At 30.2% G+C, this 13,133-nt stretch overlaps 1 long non-coding RNA gene across 1 annotated transcript in view; it reads left to right on the top strand.

The window, feature by feature from the left end:
* The window catches only part of LOC129951350 (uncharacterized), a 34,901-nt gene extending 22,313 nt beyond the window's left edge, over nucleotides 1-12,588 (top strand). Inside the window, exons 2-3 of the long non-coding RNA XR_008782174.1 lie at nucleotides 1,104-1,157; nucleotides 11,427-12,588. This is a non-coding gene — a long non-coding RNA (uncharacterized LOC129951350). The remainder of the gene's footprint in view (nucleotides 1-1,103; nucleotides 1,158-11,426) is intronic.
* Nucleotides 12,589-13,133: the final 545 nt, after the last annotated feature.

Below are 13,133 nucleotides of genomic sequence, written 5' to 3'. Positions count from 1 at the left end.
TTCCACATCAAATAAATGAAGATTAGGGTTTTTGTAGTTTTAGGAGGCAATTTTATTTTACTTCTTTGAAAAATACTTTTCAACAAAAAATTATTCGTAGAGCCTTATAAGATTTTTAATTTCCTAATAAATCAAGGAAAAGTTGTGAAAAAAAAGGTGCTTAAGTACTCAATACTAAAAAAGTTCAAAATTGAAATAAATTAACATTTTTCAAACTATGAAATCCAAAATCTAAAAATAAATCTATTTGGTTGTGAAATATAAACTTTTTGAGGTGCATAAATAGATTACTTTATTTTCAAATTGAAAAGTGAAAAATATTTCAAATTGGAAGCAAATTTTCTGAAAACTTTAATTTTCACTCATGAATCAAGTCGATGAAAGATCAATTGGACAAATTTTGTCACAAGTTGATTTTTTACTTCAAAATTAAGTCCATGAAAAATGCCTGTGCACAAAATAAAGCATGAATATCAAATCAAACAAAGAATTATGTGCAAGGGCTTATGGCACAGTTTTGGAGTGAAAAAATGTCCGTTTTTTCACTTTAAAATTGGACTTTTACACAGATGAATAAATATTTCCCTCACTTCAAAATTTAAAAAAAATTTATTTCAGAGTTTGGGAAAGAAAACTTTTCCGTAAAAAAAATAATGATGGAATTAAGTGCAAACTTGATTTTCCATTCCTGAATAAAGTCGATAAGAAATTGTTATGAAAAGAAGAAACTTGCATTAAAATAAAGATTATGTCTAAAGATTTTGAGTGAAATCTTAGGGTAGTGGACGGTTTTTTCATTTCACTTGAGGTTCTGACCTTCAGAATATGTTTGTCTTGAAAAATTGATTGCTACAATCTTAAAAAAACTTTTAGAATTGTGTGCGAACTCAATTTTTCACCTGTGAACAAAATTTATGTAAGTGAAATAATTCAGAATTTCCTCCAGTTTTTGTGACACTGTCTTGAATATTGCTTTTTCTCTAAATTTTCTATAAGCCTTATTAAATTTAAAAACTTCATTATTAAAATAATTTTACAGTCTTATAGATTTCACAACATCGTTAAAATTTAACTCATAAACTTCTATTTTTTCCCTATTTCAGACACTTCTAATGAGCCATTGATTCACAGACAAACAAACATCGAAAAAATACACAGTAAGTTAAAAAATCTATCATTAGGTATTTTTTGTTGTTGAATTATTAAGCCGCCTTTGGGCTTTGTTGAAACCTCACTTTTCTTTGAAAGATTAATTTTGTTGGACTACCATATAACTATAGGCTGTCAATTCACTTATAATTCACCAACAAAACGCAACACAATAATTCAAATGACAATATAATCGTGTGTTTGCCTGAAGTTAGTTTTGGAGCCAGGTTTTTTTTTTGTTGTATGTCATAATTCTTAATCTTAGATAGATATTGCTATCTCACGCCAAGCTGCCGAAGTTGAAGTCGAAGTTGAATTTAAAGCCGATAGCTAAATGCAATTTTCAGAGCACACGAATCCGCGTGCTTCCCGCCCACCAAGAATCATTTATGTACCATAAGACGACGTCAGAAAATGTATATCTAGATAGTTTTGAGCGTCGTCGGCAATTCGTGGTCGGATTTTTTATTTTGTGTTTTTTTTTGTGTCTAGAATTCAAACCTTTAGGCAAAATCTTGTAGATTTCTATTGCTTTTGGTCTGAGTTTGTGTTTTTAATAAAGCTTCTGTTGTAATGTTTTCATTAAGTCATTTTCATTTAAAGTCTATGAGCTGAGTCTGTTTCTATGTATATAAACCTCACCTCAACTATGTGAAGTAAGTATCTATAAGTTAGATGGATACTTTTGCATCTTTGTCACAGAATATTATTATGCTACATTCATGGAGCACTTATACTGACGCTGACGACGTCGTCGACTTCAACGAACGATGAAGGAAGCAGACAAGTCATATTACCTATAAACCGGCAATGACTTCAGTAGCAAAAGCTAGTGAAAGCGTGTGAACTGAACTTGAGCAATGACTCGAACTCTGTCACCGATCTCTGTGGTTTTGAAACTAAAAATAGACATGAAACGGTCTGAGTCTGAGAGAGAAAAACAAACTTAAATCTGAACCTGCCCGCCAGATAGATTTATACATATCTTATAGGTAAACCTAGCCTAGGTATAGATTCACTGCGCTAGCTACCGCCACTGTGAGGTTTGCGAGAGGATCAAATGAAAACAAAAATAGCCACCTATGTAATTTAAGATCCCTTAAGTCGAGTTCATAGATATGTGTAGCTAGGCACAGACATATCTGTCTCATTGAGGCTTTTGACAGCGCCACTGAAAGAAGATACTATACTTCACTTTAAAAAAATCTACAGTAGGGCTGACAAACTTAAAACAATTTTTAAAAAAAGTTATAAAATGTCTTAAATTTTTAAGCGGCTTTATGAATATTGAAACGAATTGTGGAGAACTTTTAAAAATAGATTCTCAACAATTCTATCAACAGGTTTTTCTTTTTTTTTTAAATAAATATTCACGATAAGCTCACGATTAAGTTAATCCTATGAATATTATTACAATTAATGTAGATTAGTTAATGAATTAATCAATTTGATTTAAAAAGCTTTAGATATGTTTTTAATTTTGTTTAAAAACACACATAGTTAAAGATAGTGGAGAGAATATGAATTAATTAAGAATTTTTTTAACTTTTTTTATTTTTGAAAATAAAGACAAAATAAATATCATAATTTTTTTCTTGGAAACCTGAAATTTTTCGAATGCCTAGCTGTGTTTCTTAGCTTTGTTTTTTTTTAATCGAGGATAAAAGAAATTAATTTTTATAGTAAGAGCAAATTTTTTAAAATTTACATAGAATACACAAATGGTGTTTATATGTGGATAAATGATAAAAATTTATTACTTTTTCACGGTTCTTCAAACTCTATGTGTTTCTATTTTTTTGGTAGTCAAAGTCAATTATCAAAATTTAGCGCTAACAAGATTACACCACATTGAGAAATGAATATTGAAAAATTTAATGGCAAACACGCTGAAATTAACAAATTCTGTGGTAAGCAGAAAATACTGGATTTTTCAAGCCTCTTCTAGAACCAGGCATTTTTAGGACTAAATCTTAAGCAGTTATATTTTAAATATTTCATTGAAGAATTAATTCCCTTATATTTTGCGTAGATGGTTGAGAAGTAAGAAGAATGGAATATTTGGTTAAAGAAGCAGCCCCCTTTAAGTAAGCCTTACTAGAAGGCTTCATTCTAGTAAATTCATCATTTTTCATTCCTTAGATCGCAAATAATTCAGTGTTCAAGCATTAAAACTCCAAGCCATTGAATCCATCGAGTGTGTTTAGCATCCGTTGATGCATCAGATGCATAGATGTGGTCTAGTGAATACTTTGGTTTTATTAGAAAAAATGAAAGGTCAGGAACACACACTTTTCACTTTTGACTTTCGACCACAAATGTCACAATCGTTTTCACACGTGGATTTTTTTGAAACGACTTAAACTCCAATTTGACTGTTAAAAAGGGATATTGAATAAAGACAAATATTTTTAATTTCTTAAACGAATCGGAGTGAAATAAGATTGTGAAACGTCAAAATAACTCACCTAAAACATGTCCAATTTCAAGATAGGGACAAATATTAAATATTTAGGGACTTCTTCCTCAGCTGTTTTATTTGCCATTTGAGAGATGACACTTTATAGTTGATAGTTTTTTTGTTCAATAGTTGAATTGTATTCTCTTGGTCAACAATCATATCAATAAAATCGGATTTTGTGTTTAACTTGCTCAAAATATTCATCTGTCCTTAATTTTTAAATATTAAAGTTTATAAACTACTATAAAGATATTTAAGGTTTGATTACACTTAAAAGGCAGGGAGATAGTTAGAGTTAAAAAAAGGTTTTGCAGAGCATTCCATATTCTTGATGTGTGGTTGAAGAAGTAATCTTGAGAAGTTTAGAAACATTCGTAACATTACTTAATGGAATTCTTTGGACGCTCTTGTACACATACAAATTTTCAAATGGACATTAAAATAATGCTGCTGGTAACCTTTTCATTTATGGACCAAATAATTGGTTGCAAAACTTACCTTAATCTGTACACACATGACAAACCGTTTTGAGTTTTTGTATTACTGTTAAAATCCAATTGATTTAGACCCCTTAAAAATACTGGTCGGCAAAATTTACTTTTTTCTGTCCCACACCAAAAAGACACATTTTTAAAGGATTAACTTCTGAATTCAAATCGTGCCTCAAAACTTTTCAATTACATCAATTTTTTAAAATATGTTTCTCAAAGACAATCAAAAACGCGTTCTTTTTAGGCAAAGTTATTAATAACATTGAATGATTATTTGAAAAGTACAAATCTTTGTATTCTTGATACAATTCAAATCATTTTAGTATCCCATTGTGGTTAGGGAAGTTCTCATTATTCTAAGCTTTCATTTGAGACTGAATGAAATTTGTAATTCTCTTGAATTTAATACTTTACTGAGTTTGAAGAAATTGTGAGATTTTGAATCTAAATACGAATTTTAAGACATACCCGTTATCAACATTATTTTTTTTAAGATGTTTCGAAAACTTCATGTAATAGCCATTTTTCGATTCAGTGCAAAAACAAAAACTTTTTCAAATTTTTCTCTTAAAAACCTTTTCAGCATTTATCTTTTAGCTTTTCCTTGGGGTTTTTGAAAGACATGTAGTACATTTAAGAAAAAGATTCTTGAAAATTTTTAATAAATACGAATTCTATTGAAAACAAAAAACTTAAAAAATGTTGACAGCCTCAAAAATCCTTATAAATGTATTTTACGAACATCAATATCCAAAAAACCTGCAGTGATAGAGAGATTTTGGAGTCAGATCAATTCAGAAATCCACTAGAACAAATTCTTTCATTGTATCTCAAACCCTAATGGCTCATGGTACACTTTTGGCAATACTTACGAGGAAAAATTAATTTCTATGAAGAGCGATTTCACCGTTAACCAAAAACTGAATCTTCTAATAACCGTTAAAAAGTTCAAAAGCATTTCTCAGATTATTCTTACAAAAACTATTCCAAAATATAAAGATTAAAGACCGTTTTAGCATTTATCGTTTAGCTTTTCATTAAGGTTTTTGAGTAGTACATTTAAAAGGAAGATTTTTCAAGAAAATTAATAAATACTACGTTTATTTTGAATACATTCTGAAAACTATCATGAATTCTATTGAAAACAAACTATTTAAAAAATTTAGACAGCCTCAAAAATTATTAAAAAAGTATTTTACGAACAGCAGTATCCGAAAAACCTGCAGTGATAAGGAAATTTCGGAGTCAGTTCAATTCAGAAATCCACTAGAACAAATTCACTCATAGTGCCTCAAATCCTAATGGCTCATTCGTCTGGTACACTTTTTGCAATACTTTAGAGAAAATTGTATTTCTATGACGAAAGATTTCAACTTTTACCAAAAACTGAATCTTCTAATAATCATTAAAAGTTTTAAAAGCATTTGTAAAGTCATTTTTCGGATTATTCTTTGGTATTTCTTCCGAAAATTCTGGCAGATAATACAATTTTTAGAATAACTTGTACAATTTTTGAAAAAAGTAATTTTATTTCTCACGTAAATTTAATACTTCAGAACTTCCCTTCTAAATTCGCAGCAAAGTAGTAAAAACAACTTCGGTGGAAATATTATAGTGACACCAAAAACTCAATCTCACAGTAAAAACACTTTTCGAAAACTCCCTCAACTCTCTTGTAATTCAGACTGCCTCCTATAAAAATCTTCTAGAAAAGTCTAGTAATATTTATATCATATGAAATACGATGCGAAAAATCATCAGCGTCACATTCTATGCGAGTTTTGTGATTTAAGAAAACTTCAACTTTGTGCAACTTTTATAACATATTCTCTATTTCTGTCCCTCTCTGTTTCAACGAAGTCACAATTATTGCTAATTGCTGTCAGAGTCAGACTATAGACTATGTGGCCTATAAAGTCATTGAACCAATAATTGAGAACCTACACGCAGTCATTTAAGGTTTCCATCATCATAATGTAGCACGAGTGGGTTTCAAATAACACAATGTCGTCGTCGTCGTCGTAAATTTCGAAAATAAAAATACAAAAATTACAATACCCCAGCAAATCCGTTGGATTGCGCTATGTCTGCGCATTTTTAACAGGTGCGCGTAAATTTCAATTTTAAAAAACGTCAAACTGACTCACAATCAGTCGCGACTCTGTACGAATGACAGTTCAATGACCACCATAGGAAAAATTCTAAGTACTTGAAGTACTTGAACCGAATCTTTTGCGATTTTATTGTGGGAGGATGAACACATCACAGGTGGGTTGATTGTAATATGTTTAGAAGTGACTTCACGATAATCACACAATTCATCTAGTCTTCTGTGGTCGTCGCGTCGTCGGTTTCGTTGGGTATATCCAATTCAAGACATCTCATGATGACACTTCCAGCTGAGTCAAACATCCACGGTTGTTTGATCATCAATCAAATGACTCTGGAATAGGAAACTCGACTACTTGAGATACTTTAAAGAGAGTTTCCCCATAAAAAGGAGCTTGTCCAGAGGCGCCATTGACTGTGACGAAGACGTGGAACGATGGCAATGCGGCCGGCAGGTTAACCGATTTTAAGATCTCTTTTTGTTGTATGGCTTCTGTAGCTGCTGCTGCTGCAGTTCTTTCGTATGTAGCATCAGTTTGTAGCCATTTCCAGAGAACCCGCATGGTTGTCATCATCAACATCATCGTTGTCGTGTCTTCATCATCACAAGAATCGCTTCGCTTTCCTTTATATGTATAAAGATGATGTTGTTCTTATTCGTCTATAAGGCATCTCGCACTACCTAATTCCGACTAACTTGTATAATAATAACTTTTTTATTTTTATGTTGAAAATAATAAAAAATTATAAAATGTTGTACATTTTATGTTAGCTCCCATCTATCCTTGAGACAGACCATGTACCCAAAGAGGGACTTGCTTCTATTGCATTTTTAGAGGTCGCACATGTTTGGCTTGGATTTTATAATACTTTTATTTTTGTCTTGAAGCTTGCAACAGCAGCAGCCGCAGCCGCACGTCTTTTTGTTGTTGTTGGTGTTTTCCTTATAAACAAAACCATATATGACTTAAGATAAATAGTAGAATGTAAATGAGATTGAACTGGCTTAAGCCATTTGACTAAGGCTTGAATTGGACCACAAGTTAAAAAGGCTAACTACTGTGGCTAAGAAGATTTGTTATACCGTCCAACCATCGTCATCGTTGTAGTTGTTGTTGTTTTTTGTTGGTATGGTCGTCCTCGATTTTGCGGACTTACACACATGGGGCATGTTTAATGAAGTGAGCTTGATAATGGTTAGAGATTAGGCTTTGAACTGTACCTGGTCAGGTTGCAGATTTTTGTGTTTTTTTTTCTTATTATTTTTGTTCATATAACAAAAAAAAAAGGTTTTAGGCATGTGCCAAGTTGGTATGATCATTTGGTCTCTTAGTTTAAGATTATACTTTCCTTAAATGGTATTACGAAATGGAAGAATTCAAGGAGTGTTTTGTAAAAGGTTTGTTACTTTTTTTCTGAGATTAGATTCCTTGTGGCTGAGTAGAGAGTTGTGAAGTATAATGTTAGGCTATGGAAAATGTACACTTAGAAGAAATGTTTTTGGAAATATTGTTACTTTTCTAAATTTCTGTTTTTTTCCTTAAAGCACAAGTTGCAAGGAGCTTCTAAGAAGATCTATTTATTTTTTAAATCTTTAAAAATAGAAATTCGAAAGTCAATACCGTGACCTTTAAGTTGCTGTTTTTATATTTAAGTGAACATAAGCATTCATTAAAATATCAAAATCAGACCTTTTTTAAGAAGTATTAGTACATTTCCTTCGTAGTTGAAGTTTGTAAGTGATGCCAACAGAATTTCTTTGAACAATTTAAGTACCAGTTTCGGAAATTGTGCTTCTAACACTTCGATTCCAACATTTTGTTCTTGAAAAGGAATTAAAGTGCACCATGAATTTAAAGTACTTAAGGCCTTATTAAACTCTAGAAGTTTCGAAAAATTGAATTGAAGAAAAATTCAATTGCCGGCTTCTTTAACAAAACATAAAGACCTAGCCTTACTTCTCCAATATCTCAACAGAAAACTGTTGAACAAAAAATTGGATTTTTAAAAAATTTAATGTTTGGCAAGCGATCTTAAAAAAGATGATCCAAAAGATTATGGACGATAAAATCCTTTGAATTCGCAGTTTCTGAATTAAAGTTTTGAAGGCATTTCAAAATTATTCCTGATTTTCTCTCAAAACTTCAAATGGGATTATAACAATACTGCGTTTTTTAAGCTATCCAACTCATAACTTGACAATTTTTAACTGATCAGTGTATACATTTTAAAGATTTCTTGAAAAATACACTCTCTTTGTAAGTAGGTTTTTTCTTAAAAACCTATATAGCTTACAATTTCCTTACGATTTCTTAGGTGTGTCTTACACTGTATTTTTCAATTATTAAGAAATTGCGAGAACAACAAAAAAACGGAACACAGCAAAGATTTTAAATTAAATCGCTTCAAAAAATGTATTGTAAAAAGTTATTGATACTCTGAAGTAAAATGTGGTATTTCTGTAAAGTTAAAGGCCTTATTTTTTTACATCTAGGGCGGCGTAAATGTGAATTCTTGCACATTCTTATTTCTATTTAAAAAAATCACCGTTGGAGGTGAGAAAGAACCATAAAATTAGTTTTATTTGCATATTTCTATAGCAAAGTCATATTTTTAACCTTAATTTAGGCTCAAAAAGTACGAGTAAATATTTGTTTTTCTAATCAAACATTGAACCGAAGAATATAAAGATAATAAAAACAATATAACAATTAAAAATTGGTGCGCCACATTAAGTGACGTATTTTATCTTTATACAAATTATAACTCAAGTTTGCATAAGAAATAACAGTTTTACTTCACCTTTAAAATATTTGATTTCTAACTTAAACAAAAAATTAAACAAAACAACAAATTATCTACAAGTTTTGATATACGGCAAAATATATTATTTGTTAATTTTTTTAACAAACAAACAGCAATTTATTCATATTTTGAAATCGTTATAAAGATAAGCAAACGTTTGGAATAGACCCTGTTTTATTACTTACTCTCAAACAGAGTTTAATTATTTTTGAAAAGTGTTGTTAATGTTTTTATTTTCTTTTAAATGAAAATGTTTATATTTAATTTTTAAATAATAAATGTGAAGGAACAAAAACACAGCTGTGTTAAGAGAAATTAATAAACATATGGCTTGAAGTCAAATGCTGTGATGTTTGTTTTTCTGTCTCTCCAGAATTTTTTCAAATTTAATTGTGATTATATACTTTAACGTATGCTTATTATTTTATCAACAATTTAAATTTTATTATTTACTATACAATGATCTTTGGCAGTTATCAGCAATTGTTTCAAATTAGATTATAGATTTTGTAAATACATTTTAACTAAGAAAATGCATAACTTATGAAATAAAAATACAATTCTAGAATAATTTAATCAATATATTACTATGTTTAACAGTTCGTTATTAAAAAAATTATCAAGACTAACCACCACTTCATTTCTTCCATGTCTTTCGATATCAGAGAAAAGCTAAATAATGCGCCCTCTTCAGTATATGTATGTTTTACAATTATCAATAATTGTTTTAAATTAGGTTAATTTTCATTAAGTGTTCTTTTAAGCATTTTGTAAACGCATTTTTACAAAGAAAATGTAATGCTCATGAAATAGAAATATTATTCCAGAATAGTTTGATAAATATATTATTTGGTTTAATAATTCATTTTCAAAAAATTTTTCAAGACTAGCCACCACTCCACTTCTTCGATGGTCCTTGTTATCAGAGAAAAGAAAAAAATGCACCTTGGGTGTTTTTCTTAATCATTTCTTGGGTAATAATTATCAATGATTGTTATTGACTCAATATTTAATACTGATGCTCTTAACTTTAACAGTCAACCTCTTATTTAATATTTTAAGTCTCAAAAGATTGCAATTTATTTCTCAAGTCAAATGATTGGGAGTAAAAATTAGCGTTAAAAGTTGGAAAGTAAATTAAATGGTTGTCATCTTTTAGTTGAATACAAATAAAGATTCTTCTGTTTAAACTTTTTAATACAAATCTTTACTTAATTATTTTCCTCATAAATGTGTCTTATCAAAATCATAAATCTTCCTTAATATCTCACGTAAGATCTTATCACAAGAATACATAAACTTGCATTTCTTCTGTCAATCTAAAGACAAGAAAAAATATCAAATCACTTATCCGTCAATATCTACGACATCATGTTTAACTTGTTCGCCGGCCGGCATCGGATTCGGCATCCTTGTACCTTTTAATAAGAACTCCTTCTACCTACAATCATAATTCCAAGTCCGATATATGTAATAATTTTTTGTTGCCACTTTAATTTGACGTGAAGACTAAATTACTCTTCAAATTCCCCTTTTTTGCTATTAAAAGTCATACCACTTACCTCACGCTATTTAGATCATTAACTTACAATTATTGAAACCAGTTCAAAATTTATAGAAATGCATCACGCACATAAACGATGAACTTGTTTCGCGTGTCGAAAGACAACCACAACTTGATGTCCTTTTATTCCTTTTGTCTGGTCGAATCCACATCAGAAAAACCATCGAACTGATCTTGTCATAGATCAGAAATTTTATGATTTACTCGAGAATTTGAGATGCCAATTCAATGATAGGACAGAAGAGACATCATCAAATGAACGCTGGACAAAAAAGATCGAACATCCAGCTAACACTTGTTAAATGTATCTTTTTTTAAAGTTCGACTTGTTTCCTTTTTTTTCTTAACAAACAAGAAAACTTGTCCCCTACATGTACATCGGTTCAGGTATCTTCCTTCTGGCTTGCTGTTAGCTACTCCAACCCGTGCTGATGAAGTCTGATGATGGTATGATGGGAGATGCCTTGAGGTATTCCTATCTAGGAATTGTGTGTGGAAAATATCTTTTATGCTGTTTCCATTTAATTAGATAAATACCTAATCTCGAGTATAAAAGGAAAGAAAAAAGGTTGGCATTTGTCGAAAAAGGTGCAGAGAGGTATATTAAATTGAGCTTTTATTAAGTCGTCACTGGACAGGACATATAGAATCAGAGGAATAGGGGTGTCTTCATATTTCTGGTGGGATGAGTTTTTTTTGTATCTTTTGATTTCTTGTTTTTGTTTTCCAACCTCAGTCACATTTCATTCATCTTATGAATCTAATAATATATTTTTGTTGTTGGGTTGTAAGTTCCTCGATTTCATTCTTTTATTTATCTGTTTTTATTTTTGTTTGTATCTTTCAGGAAAACATTCATTTCAAGAATCAGCAGCTGTCGCATGCCATCGACATGAACATTGATGTCAATCAGATACTTCTCAGGAGGCAGGCAGGAAGAAAAAAACTAAACTGGACTGAATGGTTGAGTTAGGAAAGAAAAAGAAAAAGAAAAAGTCCAAACAGGAACCAGGAGGAACTGGAAGTGTAGATTCTCGAAGGATTTATAGCTTCTGGTCGCCAACAGTTGACGTCGTCGTCACAAGGCAAGTGGAAGATGACAAAAGTAAGAAAAAATGAGTAAACATTAAAAAACTATCTTGAAACTAGATTGACTTTAGATTGGATTGTAGCGTAAATTTATTTATTGATTTATTTATGTTAGTACACTGTTTCGTTTCTGTTTTATGAAAATTTAATGACTTAAGAAAAAGATAAAGTTTATAATAATTTATCGATATAGAATATTGATAAACGCACCTATGTTAGAAAAAAATTAATGAAATACTAGAAGATATCGAGGTATTTCCTACTGTTGACAGCAGTTTTTGTCATTTCTGCAGAGGTACAAATATCAGATAATTTAGAAGAAATGCTGGAGACATAAGTGTTTTATTAACTTGGCGCTGTTTTTCTTGTTCTAAAGTGGTAATTAAACACTTGTCAGCTCACAGAAATTTGCATAATTTCACAACTACTGATCAAAGTACATACATTTGTTCGTAAGTTAATTGATAAAAAAATGATATTCCGTCATCGACTAAACTTGCAAATTACCTAATCCAGGTGTTTGGCTAGCTAAAAACACATTACCTAAATTTTAACCGGAAATACTATATTTTTCATAATTACTATAATTATATCCATCAAAAAAAAATATTTAAATTGCTTTAATACCATTATGTCAATTTTAATCTAGTTTTTCATTTTTTTTCTTTTCTGATTCACTGATACTGGATATTTGAACAATTAAGTTTTTTTTTTAATGACATTTCAATTAATTATTATTATTTTGATTCGGTTCATTTGAGTGTTTAAGTGTTTAATGCAGTTGAACTAATTGAGATTTGAATAGATTTAAAAATGGAAGTGGTTACAAATATTCAAGTGGTTAGGTACTTAGATTGTTAGGATTTATTTTTCAATCCAATTGTATCCATAAATAGATTTAAATAGTTATTAAATTTTAAAGTGAGATTAAAAAGAGAAAGATGTTATATTTGAGAACTTGATAGAGATAATTTATTTAAATAATCTTAAAACCAGAAGTGTTTAATTTCTAGAACATTTCTCTGATATCGGTACTTTCTTTTTCTTAACAAGTATCCAAAAACCTTCTTTAACAGTAGTTAACGTTAAAACAAAAAAAAGAACTCAATGAGTTTAAAAGTAATAGTCAAGTACATTGAGAAATACTCAAGCTCTTAAAGTATTTAATCGACTACTCTTTTATGAAGAGCCAAGTACTTGGCAAACACTTACCGAATTGGAAGAATTATCTAGCCCAGAGGAGCCTATTCTTTAAAACATCGAAATAATGCTTTCTGGTGCTTGACTTTGTTGCCAAAGAACTTAAACAAGAACTTTTTAGTTTAAACAAAAAGTGCCAGTACCATTACATAATTGGATTTGTAAATACTACAATTCTTTCATACTGATACTTTGGCAAATGTAATAAGGTCCAAAATTCTTACTTGAGGAGTAGATACTTCCAAAGTTATTACGAGAATGATGA

The sequence above is a fragment of the Eupeodes corollae genome, chromosome 3 (genome assembly GCF_945859685.1).
Source record: "Eupeodes corollae chromosome 3, idEupCoro1.1, whole genome shotgun sequence".
NCBI lineage: Eukaryota > Metazoa > Arthropoda > Insecta > Diptera > Syrphidae > Eupeodes > Eupeodes corollae.
The sequence above is the reverse complement of the archived record's forward strand: the minus strand, read 5'-3'. Positions and strand labels throughout refer to the sequence as shown.